General features: G+C 50.5%; 1 non-coding gene and 1 pseudogene across 1 annotated transcript; both read right to left on the bottom strand.

The window, feature by feature from the left end:
* Positions 1–7,440: 7,440 nt before the first annotated feature.
* Positions 7,441–7,547, bottom strand: LOC136130120 (U6 spliceosomal RNA). The gene has a single exon (XR_010656312.1). It is a non-coding gene; the product is annotated as a U6 spliceosomal RNA (small nuclear RNA).
* Positions 7,548–17,818: 10,271 nt separating this feature from the next.
* Positions 17,819–17,885, bottom strand: LOC136130115 (U4 spliceosomal RNA; annotated as a pseudogene).
* Positions 17,886–21,391: the final 3,506 nt, after the last annotated feature.

Below are 21,391 nucleotides of genomic sequence, written 5' to 3'. Positions count from 1 at the left end.
CTGCGGATGTGCAGGCTCAGCGGCCATGGCACGGGCCCAGCCACTCCGCGGCATGTGGGATCTTCCCGGACTGGACCAGGGCACGAACCCGTGTCCCGGACATGAACCCGTGTCCCCTGCATTGACAGGTGGACTCTCAACCATTGCGCCACCAGGGAAGCCCCATTCTTTTTCTTTTTGTGGTTTGATGATTTCCTTTTATTCTATGCTTGTGTTCTCTTCTTTTTGGTTTTTGTGAATCTATTGTATGTTTTTGATTTGTGGTTTCCCTGTTTTTCAGGTATGTTAGTCCCTTCCTATATCTGCTTGCTTTAGACCGAGTCATATAGGCTCAAACACATTAAAAAAAAAATCTGCATTTTCTTACTCTCCTTCCCCAAATTTTATGATTTAGATGTCCTATTTTACATCTTCATGTTTATCCTTTTGCTGTTCCTTGTGTTTATCATCACTTTCACAAATAGGTTGTTTTTTTTTTCTTTTTGATCTACGTACTGGCTAATTTAAGTGATTTATGTTCTGATTGTGATTTCCTTCTTCCTATATTTTCCTGCTTCTTCTCTATTTAGAGAAGACCTTTCAATATTTCTTTTAGGAAAGGTTTAGTATTGCTGTATTCTTTTACTTTTTGCTTTTCTGAGAAATTCTTTATTTCTCCTCCTATTCTAAATGATAATCTTGCTGGGTAGAATATTCCAGGTTCCAGATTTTTCCCTTTCAAGACTTTGAATATATTTTGCCACTCCTGCAGTGTTTGTGTAGAGAAATCAGCTGATAGCCTTATGGGGGTTCCCTTGTAATTAACTCTTTGTTTTTCTCTTGCTGCCTTTAGAATCCTCTCTTTAACTTTTGCCATTTTTATTATCATATGTCTTGGTGTAGATCTGTTTGGGTTCATCTTGTTTGGGACCCTCTGTTCTTCCTGTATCTAGATATCTGTGTCCTTCTTTAGGTTTGGGAAGTTTTCAGCCATAACTTCTTCAAGTACATTTTCAATCCCCTTTTCTCTCTCTCCTCCTTCTGGAATCCCTGTCATGCATAGATTGGCATGCTTTATATTATCCCATAGGTCTCTTATATTGCTTTCATTTTTTTGATTTGGCTTTCTGTCTGCTGTTTTGATTAGGTAATTTCCTTTATCCTATCTTCCAGGTCATTTATTCTTTCTTCTGCATTATTCATTCTGCTATTCATTGCCTTTAACTCAGCTTTCTCCGAGTTAAAGGCAAATGAATTTTCTAATTTTTCTTGGTTCCTCCTTATAGTTTCCAGTCCCTTTTTACAGTAATCTGCATTTCTATCGATAGCCTTTCTTAATTCCTTCAGTATTTTCATTACCTCCTTTTTGAACTTGATGTCTATTAGACTGAAGAGGTATGTTTCATTGTTCCTTCAGGGGAATCTCTTGGTCTTTTAACTGGGGGTGGTTCATTTGCTTCTTCATTTTGCTTATATTTCTCTTACTCTGTGAGTTTAGGAGAAACAATTATCTACTGTAGTCTTGGAGGGCTATTTTATGCAGGAGCATCCCTGTGTAAACTGTGTGGGTTTAATATCTTTTTGGCCCGAGGGCTGTTGTTGGTTTGGATGCCTGCCGTCTCTTTCCTCGGTATGTGCTGGCTGTTATCCCCTTGGTAGTGGGTGTGCAGGTGCGTGGCCTGAACACGCTCCTGGAAGGCAGGGGCAGCTGTTGGTGCCCGGTTCCTGGACCCTCGGCAGCAGGAGCAGTCTGCACCTGCCTCTGGAGTTCAAGACGGCAGTGGACGCTTACACCCACCCCTGGAGCATGTGTAGGTGGTGTTCTGCTGCCTGAGAGTGCACACGGAGAAAGAAGCTCCTATGGCAGTCCCGCCCCTCTTCTCGTGCACCTCCCAACAATAGCACCTTCCCTCCCTGGTGGGCCCAGGCTTCTTCCCATACTCCCTCAGTTGTGGTGACCACACCCTAGTCCCCTCAGGCTGTCTCTGCACAGCCAACCCCAGCCCTGTCCCCGGGGTCTGACCTTGGAAGTCTGAGCCTCAGCACGCAGCCCCTGACCACCACAATGCAAGCGTCTGAGGCTGGGGAGTAGACTTCCCAGTGTGTGGAAACCTTTCTTCTTTCACAGCACCCTCCCAGGGATGCAGGACCTGTCCCAATTCCTTTCTTTCTCTCTTTTTTTTTCTTTTGCCCTACCCAGTTACATAGAGACTTTCTTGCCCTTAGGTCTTCTGCCAGCGTTCGGTACATGTTCTTTGAGAATCGTTCCACATGTAGATGTATTTTCGATGTATTTGTGGGAGAAGGTGAGCTCCACATCCTACTCCTCCGCCATCTTGATCCAATCTTTTGTCATATTTTACATTCCACATATAAGTGTTATCATATGGTATTTGTCTTTCTCTTTCTGACCTATATCACTTAGTATGATAATCTCTAGTTGCATCCATGTTGCTGCAAATGGCATTATTTCATTCTTTTTTATGGCTGAGTAGTATTCTGTTGTGTATATATACCACATCTTCTTTATCCATTCATCTGTTGATGGCCATTTAGGTTGTTTCCATGTCTTGGCTATTGTGAATAGTGCTGCTATGAACACAGGCATGTATGTATCTTTTTGAATTATAGTTTTATCTGGATATATGCCCAGAAGTGGGATTGCTGGATCATATGGTAATTCTATTTTTAGGGCTTTTTTTGCCCCCTGCAGTGGAAGTAGGGAGTCCTAATCACTGGACCACCAGGGAAATCCCTATTTTTAATTTTCTGAGGAACCTCCATACTGTTTTCCACAGTGGCTGCACCAACTTACATTCCCAACAACAGTATAGGAGGGTTCCCTTTTATCCACACCTTCTCCAGCATTTGTTATTTGTAGACTTTTAAAAAGTATTTATTTATTTATTTGGCAATGTCAGGTCTCAGTTGCGGCATGCAGGGTCTTTAGGTGCAGCAGGCAAACTCCCAGTTGTGGAATGTGGGATCTAGTTCCCCGACCAGGGATTGAACCCAGGCCCCCCACACTGGGAGCATGGAGTCCTAGCCACTGGACCACCAGGGAAATCACCTTTGTAGACTTCTTCTTTTTTTAATCAGAGGTACCCATGTTATCCATTTTTTTAAACATTTATTTTGGTTGCTTCGAGTCTTAGCTGCAGCACATGGAATCTTCGTTGTGGAATGTGGCATCTTTCATTGTGGCGTGTGGGCTCTTCATTGCAGCACATGGGCTTCTCTAGTTGTGTGTGGGCTCAGTAGTTGCGGCACACAGGCTTAGTTGCCCCGTGGCATGTGGGATTTTAGTTCCCCAACCAGGGATCGAACCTGCATCCCCTGCACTAGAAGGCAGATTTTTTTTGGCGGTACACGGGCCTCTCACTGCTTTGGCCTCTCCCGTTGCAGAGCATAGGCTCCGGACGCGCAGGCTCAGCAGCCATGGCTCACGGGCCCAGCCGCTCCACGGCATGTGGGATCTTTCCGGACCGGGGCATGAAACCATGTCCCCTGCATCGGCCGGTGGACTCTCAACCACTTCACCACCAGGGAAGCCCCTGGAAGGCAGATTCTTAACCACTGGACCATCAGGGAAGTCCCCTGTAGACTTTTTTTTTTTAATTAATTAATCATTTATTTATTTATTTTTGGTGTGTTGGGTCTTCATTGCTATGCACGGGCTTTCTCTACTCTTCATTGCAGTGTGCGCACTTCTCACTGTGGTGGCCTCTCCTGTTGCAGAGTATGGGCTCCAGGTGCGCGGACCTCAGTCGTCGTGGTGCATGGGCTCAGTAGTAGTGGCTCATGGGCTCTAGAGCGCAGGCTCAGTAGTTGTGGCGCACGGGCTTAGTTGCTCCGCAGCATGTGGGATCTTCCGGGACCAGGGCTCGAACCTGTGTCCCCTGCATTGGCAGGCTGATTCTTTTTTTTTTTTTTTTTTTTTTGGCGGTACGCGGGCCTCTCACTGCTTTGGCCTCTCCCGTTGCGGAGCACAGGCTCCGGACGCACAGGCTCAGTGGCCATGGCTCATGGGCCCAGCCACTCCATGGCATGTGGGATCCTCCCAGACCGGGGCACAAACCCATGTCCCCTGCATCGGCAGGCGGACTCGGCAGGCCGATTCTTAACCACTGCCCCACCAGGAAAGTCCCCCCTGTAGACTTCTTAATGATTGCCATTCTGACCGGTGTGAGGTGGTACCTCATAGTTTTGGTTTGCATTTCTCTAATAACTAGTGATGTTGAGCATCTTTTCATGTGCCTATTGGCCACCTGTATTTCATCTTTGGAGACATGTCTATTTAGGTCTTCTGCCCATTTTTTGATTGGGTTGTTTGTTTTTGTTGTTGTTGTTGTTGAGTTGTATGAGCTGCTGATATATTTTGGAAATTAAGCCCTCGTTGTTCACATCGTTTGCAAATATTTTCTCCGACTCCATAGGTTGTTTTTTCTTTTTTTTTTTTCCTTCTGTTTGTTTTGTTTTGTTTTGTTGGTTTCCTTCACTGTGCAAAAGCTTGTAAGTTTGACTAGGTCCCATATGTTTATTTTTGCTTTTATTTCTATTGCCTTGGGAGACTGACCTAGGAAAACATTGGTACAATGTATGTCAGAGAATGTTTTGCCTATGTTCTCTTCTAGGAGTTTCATGGTATCATGTCTTATGTTTAAGTCTTTAAGCCATTTTGAATTTATTTTTGTGTATGGTATGAGGGTGTGTTCTAACTTCATTGATTTACATGCAGCTGTCCAACTTTCCCAGCACCACTTGCTGAAGAGACTGTCTTTTTCCCATTGTATATTTTTGCCTCCTTTGTTGAAGAGGAATTGACTGGAGGTGCATGGGTTTATCTCTGGGATCTCTGTTCTGTTCCATTGATCCATATGTCTGTTTTTGTGCCAATACCACATTGTTTTGATTACTGTACCTTTATACTATTATCTGAAGTCTGGGAGAGTTATGCCTCCCTTTTTTTCTTCTTCTTCTTCAGGATTGCTGTGGCAATTCTGGGTCTTTTATGGCTCTATATAGATTTTTGGATTATTTGTTGAAGTTTTGTGAAAAATGTCATGGGTAACTTGGTAGGGATCACATTTAATCTGTAGATTGCTTTGGGTAGTATGGCCATTTAACAATATTAAATCTTCCAATCCAAGAGCATGTGATATCTTTCCATTTCTTTGAATCCTCTTTAATTTCCTTTATTAATGTTTTATAGTTCTCAGTGTATAAGTCTTTCACTTCCTTGGTCAGGTTTATTCCTAGGTATTTTATTTTGGGGGGCACAATTTTAAAAGGTACTGTTTTTGTACATTCCCTTTTTTTTAAACATCTTTATTATAGTATAATTGCTTTACAATGGTGCCTTAGTTTCTGCTTCATAACAAAGTGAATCAGCTATATGCATACGTATATCCCCATATCCCCTCCCTTTTGCGTCTCCCTCCCACCCTCCTTATCCCACCCCTCTAGGTGGTTGCAAAGCACCGAGCTGATCTCCCTGTGCTATGCAGCTGCTTCCCATTAGCTATCTGTTTTACATTTGGTAGTGTATATATGTCAATGTTACTCTCTCACTTAATCCCAGCTTACCCTTCCCTCTCCCCGTGTCCTCAAGTCCATTCTCTACATCTGCATCTTTATTCCTGTCCTGCCCCTAGGTCCTTCAGAACCTTTTTTTTTTGGATTCAATATATATGTATTAGCATACAGTGTTTGTTTTTCTCTTTCTGACTTACTTCACTCTGTATGACAGACTCTACGTCCATCCACCTCACTACAAATAATTCATTTTCGTTTCTTTTTATGGCTGAGTAATATTCCATTGTATATATGTGCCACATCTTCTTTATCCATTCATCTGTCGATGGACACTTAGGTTGCTTCCATGTCCTGGTTATTGTAAATAGTGCTGCAATGAACATTGTGTACATAACTTTTTGAATTATGGTTTTCTCAGGGTATATGCCCAGTAGTGGGATTACTGGGTCATATGGTAGTTCTATTTTTAGTTGTTTTGTTTTGTTTTGTTTTTTCGCGGTACACGGGCCTTTCACTGTTGTGGCCTCTCCCCTTGCAGAGCACAGGCTCCAAACGCACAGGCTCAGTGGCCATGGCTCACGGGCCCAGCCGTTCCGCGGCATGTGGGATCTTCCCAGACCGGGGCACTAACCCATGTCCCCTGCATCGGCAGGCACACTCTCAACCACTGCACCACCAGGAAGCCCTATTTTTAGTTTTTTAAGGAACCTCCATACTGTTCTCCATAGTGGCTGTATCAATTTACATTCCCACCAACAATGCTAGAGGGTTCCCTGTTTTCCACACCGTCACCAGCATTTATTGTTTGCAGATTTCTCGATGATGGCCATTCTAACCGTTGCGAGGTGATACCTCATTGTAGTTTTGATTTGCATTTCTCTAATGATTAGTGATATTGAGCATCCTTTCATGTGTTTGTTGGCCATCTGTATATCTTCTTTGGAGAAATGTCTATTTAGGTCTTCTGCCCATTTTTGGATTGGGTTGTTTGTTTTTTTGATATTGAACTGCATGAGATACTTGTATATTTTGGAGATTAATCCTTTGTCAATTGCTTCATTTGCAAATATTTTCTCCCATTCTGAGGGTTGTCTTTTCATCTTGTTTATGGTTTCCTTTGCTGTGCAAAAGCTTTGAAGTTTAATTAGGTCCCATTTGTTTATTTTTGTTTTTATTTCCATTTCTTTAAGAGGTGAGTCAAAAAGGATCTTGTTGTGATTCATGTCATAGAGTGTTCTGCCTATGTTTTCCTCTAAGCCTTTGATAGTGTCTGGCCTAACATTTATGTCTTTAATACAATTTGAGTTTATTTTTGTGTATGGTGTTAAGAAGTGTTCTAATTTCATTCTTTTTCATGTAGCTGTCCAGTTTTCCCAGCACCACTTATTGAAGAGGCTGTCTTTTCTCTCTTACTTCCTTTATCAAAGATAAGGTGACCATATGTGCATGGGTTTATCTCTGGGCTTTCTATCCTGTTCCATTGATCTATATTTCTGTTTTTGTGCCAGTACCATACTGTCTTGGTTACTGTAGCTTTGTAGTATAGTCTGAAGTCTGGGAGCCTGATTCCTCCAGCTCCGTTTTTCTTTCTCAAGATTGCTTTGGCTATTCGGGGTCTCTTGTGTTTCCATACAAATTGTGCAATTTTTTTGTTCTAATTCTGTGAAAAATGCCATTGGTAGTTTGATAGGGGTTGCATTGAATCTGTAGATTGCTTTGGGTAGTATAGTCATTTTCACAATGTTGATTCTTCCAATCCAAGAGCATGGTATATCTCTCCATCTGTTAGTATCATCTTTAATTTCTTTCATCAGTGTCTTATAGATTTCTGCATACAGGTCTTTTGTCTCCTTAGGTAGGTTTATTCCTAGGTATTTTATTCTTTTTGTTGCAGTGGTAAATGGGAGTGTTTCCTTAATTTCTCTTAAAAAAAGAGAACACTTCACAAATTTACATGTCATCCTTGTGCAGGGGCCATGCTAATCTTCTCTGTATCATTCCAATTTTAGTATATGTGCTGCCGAAGCGAGCACTACATTCCCTTCCTAGTGTTTCATTGTTGGTGTAAAGAAATGCAACTGATTCTGAATGTTAATCTTGTATCCTGCTACCTTGTTGAATTCGTTTATAAGTTCTAGTAGTTTTTGTGTGGAGTCTCTAGAGGTTTCTATATATAGTATCATATCATCTGCATGTAATGCCAATTTTATCTCTTCCTTTCCCAATTGGGTACATTTATTTCTTTTTTTGTCTGATTGCTGTGGCTAGGACTTCCAATACTATGTTGAATAGAAGTGGTGAGAGTGGGAATCCTTGTCTTGTTCCAGATTTTAGCAGGAAGGCTATCAGCTTTGCACCATTTAGTATTATATCGGCTGTGGGTTTGTCATAAATAGCTTGTATTATATTGAGATGTGTTCCCTTTATACGCAGTATGGTAAGAGTTTTTATCGTGAATGGATGTTGAATTTTGTCAAATGCTCTGTCTGCATCTATTAAGATGATCATGTGGTTTTTGTCTTTGTTTGTTTGTTTGTTTATGTGGTGTATTACATTGCTTCGCGTATGTTGAAGCATCCTTGTGAACTTGGGATGAACCCACTTGGTCGTGGTGTATGATCATTTTTATGTGTTGTTGGATTCGGTTTGCTAATATTTTGTTGAGAATTTTTGGGGTCCCATAGCTGCCTTCTCTAATTTTCTCCTAATGTCTGGGGCAGATTGAGTGGTAAAATGGGTATTTACTAGGACTTGCCCTTCAGGGGAGTCGGGATTAATATTGGTATACTTTCTAAAGGCCTCCACCAAACTGTCCTGGAAGAGGGCCAGATTTTCATCTTTTCCCTGCGTTACTTCCTGTGTTGTTCTTCGTCATAACTAACAGTCTTAACAACACACCTTTTCATCCCTTCTATGAAGCAAGTTATCATGTGGCTCCTGTGTTCAAGCCCTCTACCTCCCTGTTGGTAGTCTCAGTGGGAATCTTGGTCAGGGATTGCATCCCCTCCGTAAGGTAGATTATATATCCTTGATTTTGGGCTGCCAGTTTGTTGGCATGTGCCCAGGCTGCACCAAGGATCTGGCTTTCCAAAGGTGCAGCAGGTAGAAAGGAGGACCTGTGTGTCCCCCCAAGTAAGTTCATAGAACATTGTCAACTTGGTGAATTCCTCTATGAACCAACTGGGGTCCTTTGGAAAAACGTCCAAGTTTCTCTTTGCAAGTAGCTAGGTCAGCCATAGGAAAAGGGACGTGGACTCTGATTGTTCCTCCACCACCAGCTGGCACTTCCCTTAAGGGACAGAGTTTGGTATTTGGAGGCTGGTAGGTGGCCCTGCTTCATGTAGTACTGGCTGGACTCACCTCCAGTAATGGAGGACAGGACAAAGCTTGAGGGATAAAGTGGTGGGATTTCCAGCAGCCCAGGAGGGGCGCTTGGGGCAGATGGTCTGGAAACTGTCCCCTCTCAGAACTGGGGGGTGGGGTGGGTAGGAGTTCCTGGTTGTGGACCTCGAGGAGGTAGACTCATAAGGGAATCATTTAAAACATCAAACTCCTGTGGGGGAAAAAGGCACTTTGAAGGGGTGTGAGCCAGGCACACCCAGCAGGAGTTTTTTAGATCTGGATCTTGGAATAGGGTCGTGACCATTTGGATGTGTGGGGCTTCCCCCCATTTACCATTCCTTTTACAAAATACATCCAGCTGCAAGATGGTATTGTTTTGTTTTGTTTTGTATTTTAAATATTTATTTATTTGCTGTGCTGGGTCTTAGTTGCGGCACTCAGGATCTTTTAGTTGTGGCATGCGGGATCTTTAGTGGCGGCATGTGGGCTTTTAGCTGCGGCATATGGGATCTGGTTCCCTGACCAGGGATTGAACCCGGGCCCCCTGCATTGGGAATGCGGAGTCTTCCCCGCTGGACCACCAGGGAAGTCCTGAGATGGTATGGTAATTCAATGACCCATTTTCTGGCCAGATCTCTTGATCCCCCAGTTTGTACTGGGGCCATGGAGTATTGCAAAAGAAAATTAATTTCTTTTTTCTTAAACCATCCTGTCTAAATTCACCCCAGTTAGCTAATATGCATCCTAACGGGGAGTTCTTTGGGGTGTTTGTAGTTGCTTACATTTTTGGTTAGGATGTCATGACGAGCTAGGGACTTCAGTGGATAGACCCCCTCAAGGGGGTGTTGCAGAATTAAGTTTTGAGCATGAGAGAGGCAGCTTCCGGAAGGATAGTTTTCTTCCCATAGCTTGCAGAGCTAGCCCCAGAGAAGGCCTGGTCTACTGAATCCCCCAGATGCTTCTAGACCTCGCAGGTCACCCCAGCTACAGGGCACTGGAGGGACTATCCTGTAAATAAGAAGAGGATTCTGCTCCATTGGTAGGGGTCATGTGGAGCCCGTTAGAAGACACAGGATTGATTGATTGATTGATTTAATTTTTGGCTGCTTTGGGTCTTCGTTGCTGCACGTGGGATTTCTTCTAGTTGCGGTAAGCAGGGGCTGCTCTTCATTGTGGTGCGTGGGCTTCTCATTGCAGTGGCTTCTCTTGTTGCGGAGCAGGGGCTCTAGGCGTGCAGGCTTCAGTAGTTGTGGCACGTGGGCTCAGTAGTTGTGGCGCACGGGCTTAGTTGCTCTGCGGCATGTGGGATCTTCCCGGACCACGGCTCGAACCCGTGTCTCCTGCATTGGCAGGTGGAGTTTTAACCACTGCGCCACCAGGGAAGCCTGAAGACGCAGGATTTAGACCACTGAAGAATTCTGTGATCAGCTGGCCATGTCTGCCATGGGTGGAACATGGGACAGATGAGGTGTGATGGCTGTATGTTTGCAGCCCTTCGTTGTACAGTTGGGGAAACTGAGGTCCAGAAAGCAACTCTCCTAAGACCACAGAGCAAATTAGAGACTAACTGCTTCTCCTTTCCTTCAAGTGGTGATTTCCTTAGGGCAAATTCCCAGGAACAGGACTGCCGGGTCGAAGGTCATGCATATTTTTAGGCCTTTTAACATAAGCAGGTAAAACGCCTTCAGAAAGCATCTCCAGGTCCACGTCCTTGGCGGGTTGTGAGGCAGTTATACTTGTGACCCAGCCCTACTCTGGAAGCCGTTATACTTGCGGCCTGGGACAAAGCCCCTGGAATCCCCCTGAGATAGAAGGACTCACCTGTACACACATCAGGCCTCACCCTTCCCTCTGCGGGGACTCAGGGGTAGGCAAGCCAGCCCTGCCCTCCTGTAGTCTCATGGGGGCCCCACAGCTAGACAAACCCTTAGAGCACTGGTTAGGGGGTAGTGGGCACAGCGAAGGTACTTAAGTCAATCTGGGGAGGGGCGGCTTCCTGGAAGAGGCAATGCTAGGCCAGGTAGGAGGCAGCTGGCTGGGGACAGAAGGGAGAGTCGGTGCAGTCAGGCCTTGGGGTAGCCTTGTCCTGAAGCCTCCCTGGGGCTGAGCCTGATCCCAGAATGGAGCACTCCAATTCCATCATTCCTTCCCAGGCAAGGGTTGGGGTGTGGGCGGCCCCTCCCCACACCCAAGTTATTAAACTTCCCTGGGCCTCAGTTGCCACACTCACAGTAAAATGGGAACCTGGTAGAGGAGTTTGGAGAGCTTGTGTGAGGTCTTCAGCTTTGAGCAGGGGTCACTACTGGCCCCAGATACCCAGGAGGCAGAATTCTCCTTGGTGGGGGAGCGTGGCTGAGCCCACTGGCCGCTGCCTGAGGCCCTAGGACTCCCCCCAGTCCAGAGTTCAGGCTCAGAGAGCAGTATTCAGAGTCGTACTGGCAGAGGAGAGAGGCCTGAGACCACCTTCCTGAGGGCTTGCCCACACCCCCTTCCCTTCTCTCTGCCCTCTGTCCCCTGAGACCCAGCTCTGGGGCAGAGTGACCCAGCACCCTGCTCCTTGCACCCACCTGCAGGGTCACCAGACTGTGTTCCCCACCTTTAAGGCAGCACGTCCACCCCCTCGGTCCTCCTCCGGCTGGGGCACACCCTGCAGTGTGGCTGCTTGGGCAGTGCCTGAAAGTGCATCCCGGGGGCCTTACCCCAGTGGAGTGAGGTCCTTGGAATCCACTCCCAGCCCAGGGCCAGCGGCTCTGAGGGTATCTGGGAGCTCCCCCCGCCCCCTGCCCTGCCCAGCAGGCACACCCAATAACAGCTGCTGCTCCCATTCTCCCCGGGGCCTGGTGGCTCAGACAAGTCACTTCCACACCTGGTGAGACAGGTATCTCTATTATCCCCACTGAGTGAGGCTCAGAGAAGTGAGGGGTCACTTCTGAAGGTGGGACTGCAAACCAGTCTGCAAAGCCAGACTCTCTGCTAGGCCACAGAACTCACCCCACTGGGACGCGGCTGTATGTGATACCTCCCTGGCTCAGCTGTTACCAGAGCTGTGGTTCATGAGACATCTCTGATCATGGCCACAGCCCCCAAGGAGGGAATGGACTCATGGTGTAGAGGTGGCAGCTGAGGCCCAGAGAGGACAGAGCTGTCCCTGGATCACACAGCTTAGAGCCACTCACCAAGCCCAGGGCAGCAGTGGGCGCACACCTACATGGAGGCTCTCAGGAGTCTTGGGGCTGAGGGATGGTGCTATCAGAGCATTGTGTGTTCTCCTCAGAGTGACCCTTCATGGGAGGTCAGAGGCTGAGGACAGAGTGGAGTCCCCTCCCAGAACCCTTGAGTCAGATGAGGTGACTATTTGGGATCCTGTTGACTAATAGACCATGGTATGTCTGGCCTAGCAGGTGTTATACAAGAACTCGGGGTGTCTGAACTGGGAGCAGCCCTCAATGAGTCCAGCCAGTGTGCACAGCTGGGAGACTGGGGTCCAGAGGGTGTAGGAACCTAGCTGCAGGCCCGCTGACCTTTGGGGCCAGAGCTGGAGCCAGAATCCAGAGCCTCAGCCTCCCAGCCCTGCTGAGGAATACTCGGGCAGCTGTGCCTCTCCCTTGAGCCTCAGTAGCTTAGTATAGGCCCAGCATGGGCAGGTGCTGACCACTGCTGGGGCCTGAGCCTGGGGCAGAGCCTGGAGACTTAGGGCTGTGTTGGAGCTGCGACCCCACCTAGAGCCAGAAGTTGCCTGAAGCCCCATCCCCCCAACCCCCGCCTTACCCTGATGGCAGCTGCAGCGGATCATTTAGGGATTCTAGGAACCCCCAGTGTCATCAGGCCAGGCTCCCACTTCTGTCCTCAGGCATCTTGAGGCAGCCTCAACCTCCGTTCCTTGGAGGGACACAGTTCAGAGGCTGCCTTGGAATCGAAGGAGGTTGAAACTGTGATCAGAGCCCAGGTCTCGGTCTGGAGTTATAGCAGGGGCTCAGCCCTTAACCCCCTCCCAGGGTCCTGGGCTTGAGTGGGCTGGGGGACCAGGGATTCTGAGACTGGAGGTCAACAAGATGGGCAGCTGGGACAGAAGGGGCCCTTGGCCAGGTTTGGGAGGGAGAACATCCACCTCTACTCCCAGGCTGAGCCTGGCAGCCTCTACCCAGGGCAGTGGCCCCACCCCCACATGTTCCTGGGAGTCTAGACTGGGGTGGGTAGTGTACAGGGCGGGCATGCTCTGGGGAGGGCAGGGCCAGGCATTTCCTGCTGCCGGGTGCCAGGCTCCAGTCCCCTGAAGGGGTGATTCTTTAGTCTTAGAGGAAGTGAGGCAGGGCAAATGGGCAGTGTGTGTGCAGTGCCGCCGGGCCCGGTGGGGCAGGGTTGGGCGGACAGGCAGCTGTAGGAACCAGAGAGCAGGCCCGGCCCTGCAGGTCCCCTGCAGCCATATACACAGTATCTGCCCTCGACAGCCAGCCTGTTGCCCAGCACCTGAGTAGGGTCACCTGGAGACCAGAGCCCTGTGGTGACCAGCCCCAGACTCCGGCTCCCTCCTCCCCAGTTGCTGAGGCTCTGCTGCTCACCTGCTATGTGGCTTAGAGTGGTCACTTCACCCTGAGTCTCAGGGTTCTCCTCTGTGGAGTGGGGAAAACTGTGGTACCCATGTGCCCCTGACTTTCTCCCGCCCCAGCATCAGGAACCCACCCTCCCAGTTTGTCCCACTCTTGGGTCCTGGGGAAGGAGTCCACCAGGGTAGAGCCTATCTCCTCCTTGAGCAGAAGGGGCGTTCCAGTCCCAGACTGGCTGCTTGAATGGTTTATGTCACGCAGACGTCCCCAGGGGTGACACCCCAAGCCCTCTGGCCTTGGCTGAGCTACCTGCCTCCCCACCCTCTGGTGGCCCCCAGCAATTGGAGCCCCCATGCACTCCACTGGGGGATGAGTTACCAACACCATGGCTGCCTGTGGGCACCCGCCACAAGGCCACCACCCTGTCCCACAGCCCTGCTTCTGAGGCTGTGCCTGGGGCCCCTGATGTCTGGATTCTCGGGCTTCTGTCTGAGACAGCTCTGACCTCAGGGGGTAGGAGGTGCAGTTTCTGTCTTGATCCCCAGACTGGGACCTCTTCCCTAAGGCTCCACTGCTTTCCCTCTTAGGAAGCCCCAGCAAACGCTGGCCAAGTGGAGAAGGGAGGAAGCCTGCCGGCTCAGGGCTCCAATTCCCCAGTCCCTAACAAAAGGAGGCAGAAGACAGGGCTGTGTGTGGGGAGAGTCTGTCCTGGGTAGAGCCCTGGCCCCCCTGGCCTCTTGGCCAAGTGCTCTTGGGGGGGAGGCTAGCTCAAGGATGAACAGAAGTGGCCTTCAGCTAGCTCCCACCACAGAAGGTCACTGCGATCAGAGGCTAAGCAGGCGCCTGGTGAGGACTCAGACCAAGAGACCTCCTCTGCGTTCTCCACTCCATGGGCTAGGGGCTCCTCCCCACTTTGGTGCTCTCACTAGGGGCTGGGTGCTGGCTGAGGGCAGGAGCAGAAGCGGAAAGTTTTACCCCTCAGGGTCAGGGTAGCAGATCATCTCACCCAGCCCCCTTCCCACAGATAGGAAGACCAGGACTCAGGAAGGGAAGGATGGGGGCAGAGCCTGCTGTCCTCGTAGGTCCTTAGAGCGTGGCTCTGGCGCAGCTTTTGCTGAGCCCAAAAGGTAAGGAAGGCGAGGAGGGTCTCCGGATGGATGTGGCTGGGCCGAACCGGGAGAAAGTGCTGGGCTCTGGCCGGGCTGGGCAGCCAGCCTCCCTGCCCGGGGCCTGGGCTGGGTGGGGGCAACAGGGCTCAGGCCGGAGGGCTGTTGATGCAGCCCAACAATGATGAAATGGCCCCTTTGTCCCACGGCGCCAAAGTTTCTGTGACTGGAGGAGGCGTGACGTGAAAGGGTCATTGTTCCCACTTGGGCAGCCACTCAGGGAGCTGGAGGACCGGCCCAGGGTCGGCTTCCTGCCAAGGCTGCAGCCCTGCCTGCTGCTGTGTCACTCATGGTGTCCTGGGCTCCCGGCCTCCTACCCATGGCCAGCTCCCTCCCTGGGGCCATCCGGAGCCACAGGTACCCAGCAAAGGTGTCCCCCTCCCTCCCCTCCCTGCCCCTCTCTCCTCTGGTCTGGAACCATGATGTTACAGTGTTGGGGGCTGGGCTCTGCTCTTCATGCACGTGAACCCTGCTGGGCAGGATGCCTGGGTGCCAGGAGAGCTTGCGGGGAAAGCAGGTATTTTGTCCTGGGGCGAGGAAACATGCTTGACTTCACATCCCAAGGCTCTGGCCTTCGGGGACCCCACCCTGAACCTTGCAGATTAGGGGAGAGAGGCCCAGAGAAGGGAACTGGGTGGCCCTAGGCCACACAGCATTAGCTAGTCTGTTAACACCCAGGCTAGACCTACCTCCCCACAAGTCCCCACACCTGATGGACCTCCACTCTCTCTGGACACCTGAAGCTCCCTCTTTGCCAGCTCCCACCCGTTTCCTGCCCCTCTAATCCATTCTCGCCTGAGCAATCCATCCCCCACCCCAGACCACGATCTTTCCAAAACCCAAACCTGATCAGGTCCCTCCTTGGCTTCAAACCTGCCGTGTCCTCCCACATCCAGAGAAAGTTTCAGTTCTTGTGCTGGCATTCAAGGCCCTCACTGTGCTATAGCAGCCAAGAGTGAGAGGCCCTTTTGTAGAGACTGGAGTCTCCCTCAGCCCGTGTGGGGATGCTAACCAAGTAAAGGCCCTTTTATCTTCCGGGGGTCAGCCTCCACTCCTTTGCTCCCACAGGTCCTGCCCCCTGCAGTGCACCTCTCCCCTCCTCCTCCAGGTCCAACTGCCCCTGGCCTCTGCGGCTCAGGTGAAGAGCCAGGAGGCTGGGCAGGGTGATCCATGGCTGGTTCAGGCTCAAGCTGGAGGCCCCTTATCCCCACCCCAGGTGGCCCCGCTGGCTCCAGTGCCCAGAACTCCTCCCCGTCTCTCCACTGCCCCCAGCAGCTGGCATCAGGCTCAGCCTGACCCAGGCTAATTAAACCCTCCCCCAACCCAGAGGAGGCTTTGGCTCCAGCTCTAGGCTTCTTTCCCTGGAGGGACAGAGCTAATTAACCGAGAGGGTTTAATTAATCAATTAGCGTGGCCTCCAGACCCCTCCACTTAGCCAATGTAGTGGCAGATATTTATAAACAGGAGCTCTGGCTGGAACTAGAGGGGAGGGCAGGCGACCATGGTGGGCACAGAGGCAGGGAGAACAGGGGCTGCAGAGGCCAGAGATCCTGTCAGTCCCACCTCCTCAGCATTTCCAGAGGCAGATGCAGAATCAGCAACACCTGGACACGTGAGGACGTGTACTCTGGGGACACATGCAACATCTCTGTGTGCGCAGGTCACACAGGCCTGACATCCAGAGCTGGGCAAGTTCCCAGAGGTGCCTCAGACAGTGGCCAGAGGGATGATGATGCCCAGCTGGACCCAGCGTCCTGACAAGCAAAGCCTCCAGGGAATGGGGCTGCACAGAGGGCCATGGGAGCCAGAGGAGGTGCCAGAACCTCAGCTGGGGGAAGAGGCTTGAAGGACTTCCTGGAGGAGGAGGCATTTGAGCCAAGCTCAGGGAAAGAGTAGGCAGAGGTAGCCATTTGACAGGAGTGGTGGGTGATGAAGAGTATTCAAGGGGAGGAAATAGCAGGGGCAAAGGCCTGGAGGCAGGAACAGCAGAAGCTCCATCTTTACCACAAGATGTCCCCTTCTCTGGGAAGCCTCCCTGACACCTTACCTTTTAGAATTGGGTGTCCCTGAGTCTCTGCCCCTCCAGCCTTTGCAATCTGGGACAGCCTGGACTCAACACTCCCTCCCAAACCTCCCGAGGTGATGCCAGCTCTCCTCCTCTGCCTCCCCTGCCCAGCCTGGCCCAGGGAACCCACAGATGAATTGTAATCCCTTCAGAAAGGGGGTTACAGGCTCCGTCCCTCAAGATGCTGCTCCTAGGGTTGGCACCGGTGGGAGCCCAGGTGGTGTTGGGATTGGGAGGGGTCAAAGACCCCAAAGCCACCATGGACCTCTCAAGCCTGGGATATTTGAGAGTGTTAATGAGTCCAAGCTTGTACTGCTCACTGCATGACAGGCCAGTAAATCGAGAGACAAGTTGTTGGGGCAAGGAATAACGACTTTATTGAGAAAGCCAGCATACTGAGAAGATAGTGGACTAATGTCCCAAAGAACCACCTTACCAGAGTTGGAATTCAGGCTTCTTTCATGTTAAAAGGGGGAGGGGGTGTGGTTGGTTGGTGCAAACTTCTTGGTGTCAGAATCCTTCCTTCTTGCGTCTGTCCACTTAGCCCAGGTTCCTGTAAACCTCCAACAAGACAAATGTTATTCTCTGTTCTGCAACCTTTTATCTCTACATGAATGGAAAAGTGTTATACCTTTGAAAGTCAGAGCCTTGAGAATGGGCTGTCCTATATATTTCAGGCTACAGGCAACATTCTTAACTTGTAGCAAAAGTAATAGAAGTCAAAGGTTAGAGTAAAAGAAACAGGTCCAATACGGAGGCAGATTTGTTCTTCACTATGACAAGAGCAAGTATTCCAGAGTCAGCCAGACGTGCACCCAGACCCCAGTGCAGACCCTTCTCAACTTGCTCTCCTCGTCTGCCCCCTGGGGACAATCAGCACCCCCCTCCTAGGGCTTCAGGGAGGATTAAACGAGTTCATCATGTAAAGCCAGAGGGACTCGCACTGGTGGGAATGTAAATTGATAGAACCACTATGGAGAACAGTATGGAGGTTGCTTAAAAAACTAAAAATAGAACTACCATACGACGCAGCAATCCCACTACTGGGCATATACCCTGAGAAAACCATAATTCAAAAAGAATCATGTACCACAGTGTTCACTGCAGCTCTATTTACAATAGCCAGGACATGGTTTTCATATCTGTAAAAGAACTCGAAATGTGCATCAGATACCATTATCTGGGTACTTCAATTAGCAATAATCGCACCTCAGATAAACCTCATTGGCTACAATACTGCCACTGTGCAAAGCTATCTGGGTACTTCAGAGAGGGCCTACAGCAGAGGATATGGAGGAGGGGTCTGTCCCAGGAAGGCCCCATAGGGTCCTGCCAGGTTACACTGGGACCCTGTGTTCACACCATGGGTGCTGCCTCCCATGAGGCTCAAGTGCTGCTGGTCCTGCGGTTGTGTCCTTCTCTCCGCCTCTCCTCCCATGCTACAATGGTCCAGTCCCCACCACCCACTGTGACCATGCTAGCCTCCTCAACGTCCCCTGTCCTGAACACTTGCCCCTCAGCCTGTTCTCCACTCAGAAACTAGTGTTTTTTAATTTTTTAATCAATATTTTTAAAAGTGAAGCATTGTTGGTTTACACTGCTATGTTAATTTCTGCTGTACAGCAAAGTGATTGTTATATATACATTCTTTTTTTTAATATTCTTTTCCATTATGGTTTATCATAGGATATTGAATACAGTTCTCTGTGCTATACAGTAGGACCTGTTGTTTATCTACTCTCTCTATAAAAGCTTACATCTGCTAACCCCAAACCCCCACTCCATCCCTCCTCCAACCCCCTCTCCCTTGGCAACGTCCAGTCTGTTCTCTGTGTCCGTGATTCTCTTTCATAGATAGGTTCATTTGTGCCATATCTTAGATTCCACATATAAGTGATACCATATGGTATTTGTCTTTCTTTGTCTGAATTACTTCATTTAGTATGATGATCTCTAGTTGTGTCCATGTTGCTGCAAATGGCATTATTTCATTCTTTTTTATGGCTGAGTAGTATTCCATTATATATATGTACTACATCTTCTTTATCCATTCACCTGTTATTGGACATTTAGGTTGTTTCCATGTGTTGGCTATTGCGAATAGTGCTGCTATGAACATAGGGGTGCATGTATCTTTTTGAATTCTAGTTTTGTCTGGATATATGCCCAGGGGTAGGAATGATGGATCATACGGTAGTTCTATTTTTAGTTTTCTGAGGAACCTCCATACTGTTTTCCACAGTGGCTGCACCAACTTACGTTCTGGGGGATCTTTCTAGTGACAACTATAACTTAACTCTAACTGTCTATAGTGACAACTATAACTATCATGTCTAGTGACAGCGATGGGCTTAAAGCTATTTAGGGGCTCCCCTGTCCTCTGGACCACCCCCCTCCACCCCCCTGCTGGCCCATCCAGCCCTGAAGAAGGGGCTGCAGCCCCTCTTTACTTGCAGCAGGGATGGAAGGGCCCTGGGACTGGAGGAGGAGGTGTGGCTGTAGAGGGGTGGATGGAGATCCTACAGATGCACAGAAGCCACAAGGTAGATGATGCCCCCTGGAGGTATGCGATGGAGCAGACCTGGGAAGGGGGCTGCCTTTCTGAGCAAAGGGGGTTGGGCAGGGGCTGGAGTCCCCAGTTGCCTGTCAGGGCTCATCTGGCCCAGCCAGAGACAATGGCTCTGAGGCCTCATCTTACCTCTGGGGAGTTGCTAATGATGGTCTTTAATGGCCTTGCCTGGGAAGGGATGACCTCACAGGGCCACACCCTGATGAGAGGAGGCTGGAGTCAAGAGGCAGGCGGCTCCTCCATCACTGTGAGACCTGCTTGGGCTTGTCTTGTCTGAAGAATGAGGGGGCAGTGTGTGTGCACTCGTGTATCTGGTCCTTCGCGTGGCCAGAGGGAGAAGGCTGCCAGCCCGATGGGGGAGGCAGGACCTGGGTAAAAAGTCTCAGGGCAGCAGGGTGGGGAGGCCTTGCTTCTACTCAGCGTCTCTGGCTTCTGTTAAGGGTTTGGGTGTGGGTGCCAGTGTTCCCGGCCACATCCGTGCTGAGGCAGAGGGTCTGCCCGCTGCACACATAGTATCCAGGGGCAGGCCTGCGTGTACCAGGTGGTGGCGGCAGCAGGGGTGGGAGCAGGTTCCAGCACAGGCTTGCTGCCTGTCCCCGCCCTGCCCCATTCATCAGGGATGACTATGTTTGCACTCTGGGGAGGGGTCCTGTGGAGGTGGCCCCTCTCCTGAGGGCAGCCTCCCCCTCCCCCGGGCTCGGAGCAGGACCACTCTAGGGAAATGTTCATCTCTTTTATGGTGTCCTTGTCAGACCCCCTTCAGGGTGACTCCTCCACAGTGCTACAAGTTCTTTCTCGTGTCCAGCCTTAGTCACTCTTGCTGTTGCACCTGATTCATTTATCAGAGGACAAGTTGAGGGCCCCATTATCCTGCCACCCAGTCTGACATCACTGAACTTCCCTCGGGCATGTTCCCACTACTGGGACAGCCCAGTCGGCACAGGAAATGGCTGCTGGATGAATGTGCAAGTGAGTGAGTGACTGAATGAGTGGCTCAGATCCTCCTCCCATGAGAATGCTAAGCAGTGGCTAAGAAGTGGGTGAGGGGGTTCTGGGGGCCTGGGCTGAGATGGAGACAGAAATGGGGACCCAAAGGGAGGCAGAAGGAGGGTCAGGAGGAAAGAGATGGGACTGAGGGCACAGAGATGAAGCAGAGGCAGCCGAGAGCCAGGTGTCCTCGAGCCCCACTGGCATCCAAGGCCTCAGCCAAAGATGGCCTGGGACGGACAGGGCCCGTGGGGGGGAACAGCACGACCAAAACAAGGGGGAAGAACAGGGGCTCAGAGTGAGGGACCATGAGGCAGGAACCTGGGACCCAGGGCGGGGACAGCAGTCTAGCATGACCTAGACCAAGGTCAGAGCAAGGACCCGGGGCTCCAGCCACCCAGCCATGACCTATCCCTCTGCCCCCACCAGAAGGAAGCTGCAGGGAACCTCAGCCAGGCATGGTAGTGAGGTGGGAGTTTCTACAGGTGAGGACACCAAGGGTCGGAGGCCACCTGGCCTAAGGCTGCATAGGAGGTAAAGTCCCTCAGTGCTCGGTTGGAGGGGCCAGCTCAGGAGGAGACTGCGGCTCCCACCTCCGAGCCTGTGCTTGGGTACGGTGGCACTGCCAGGCACTTACTCGGCCTGTCGAGGGCCCAGCCCCCCGCCCAGCACCCGCGGGCTTCCCCAGCCCTGGCCGAGGGCAGCGAGGGAACAAAGGTCCAGTCTCTGCCTGCTCAGGCCCCCACCCCCTTGCCCGCCCCTGGCACAGAAGGACCAGGGCCCTGAGGGAGCCCAAGAGCCAAAGCAGCCCCCGCCCCTTTGCCGACACTGAGAACCCCCTTCCTCCCCCTCCCACGGGCCTGCTGGCTGCACTGCAGTGTCCCCCCTTCTAAAGATGGGAAGGCTGAGTGAGAGGGCAGAGGAGCTGGCAGCCACACAGCTGGGATTCGAGCCCACCTAGCCCTCCTCATAAGCGTGAGGGTGTGACTGTTCCCGTTGGATGTAACTCACGGGGAGAGATGGGGCAGGGACAGAGACGGCAGAGCCTAGATGGCCCAAAGGGGAGTGCTGGGGAAGGGGCTGAATTGCTCTCACTTTTCCGGCCCTGCCCACCTACCTGCCACCCAGGGCCAGTCCAATGCTGGTCACAGCAGAAGGGATAAAGCCAGGGGAGAGGCAGAGATGGGGAAACGGAGTCAGCACC

This window comes from Phocoena phocoena, chromosome 10 (assembly GCF_963924675.1).
Source record: "Phocoena phocoena chromosome 10, mPhoPho1.1, whole genome shotgun sequence".
In the NCBI taxonomy this organism is placed as follows: Eukaryota; Metazoa; Chordata; class Mammalia; order Artiodactyla; family Phocoenidae; genus Phocoena; species Phocoena phocoena.
The sequence above is the reverse complement of the archived record's forward strand: the minus strand, read 5'-3'. Positions and strand labels throughout refer to the sequence as shown.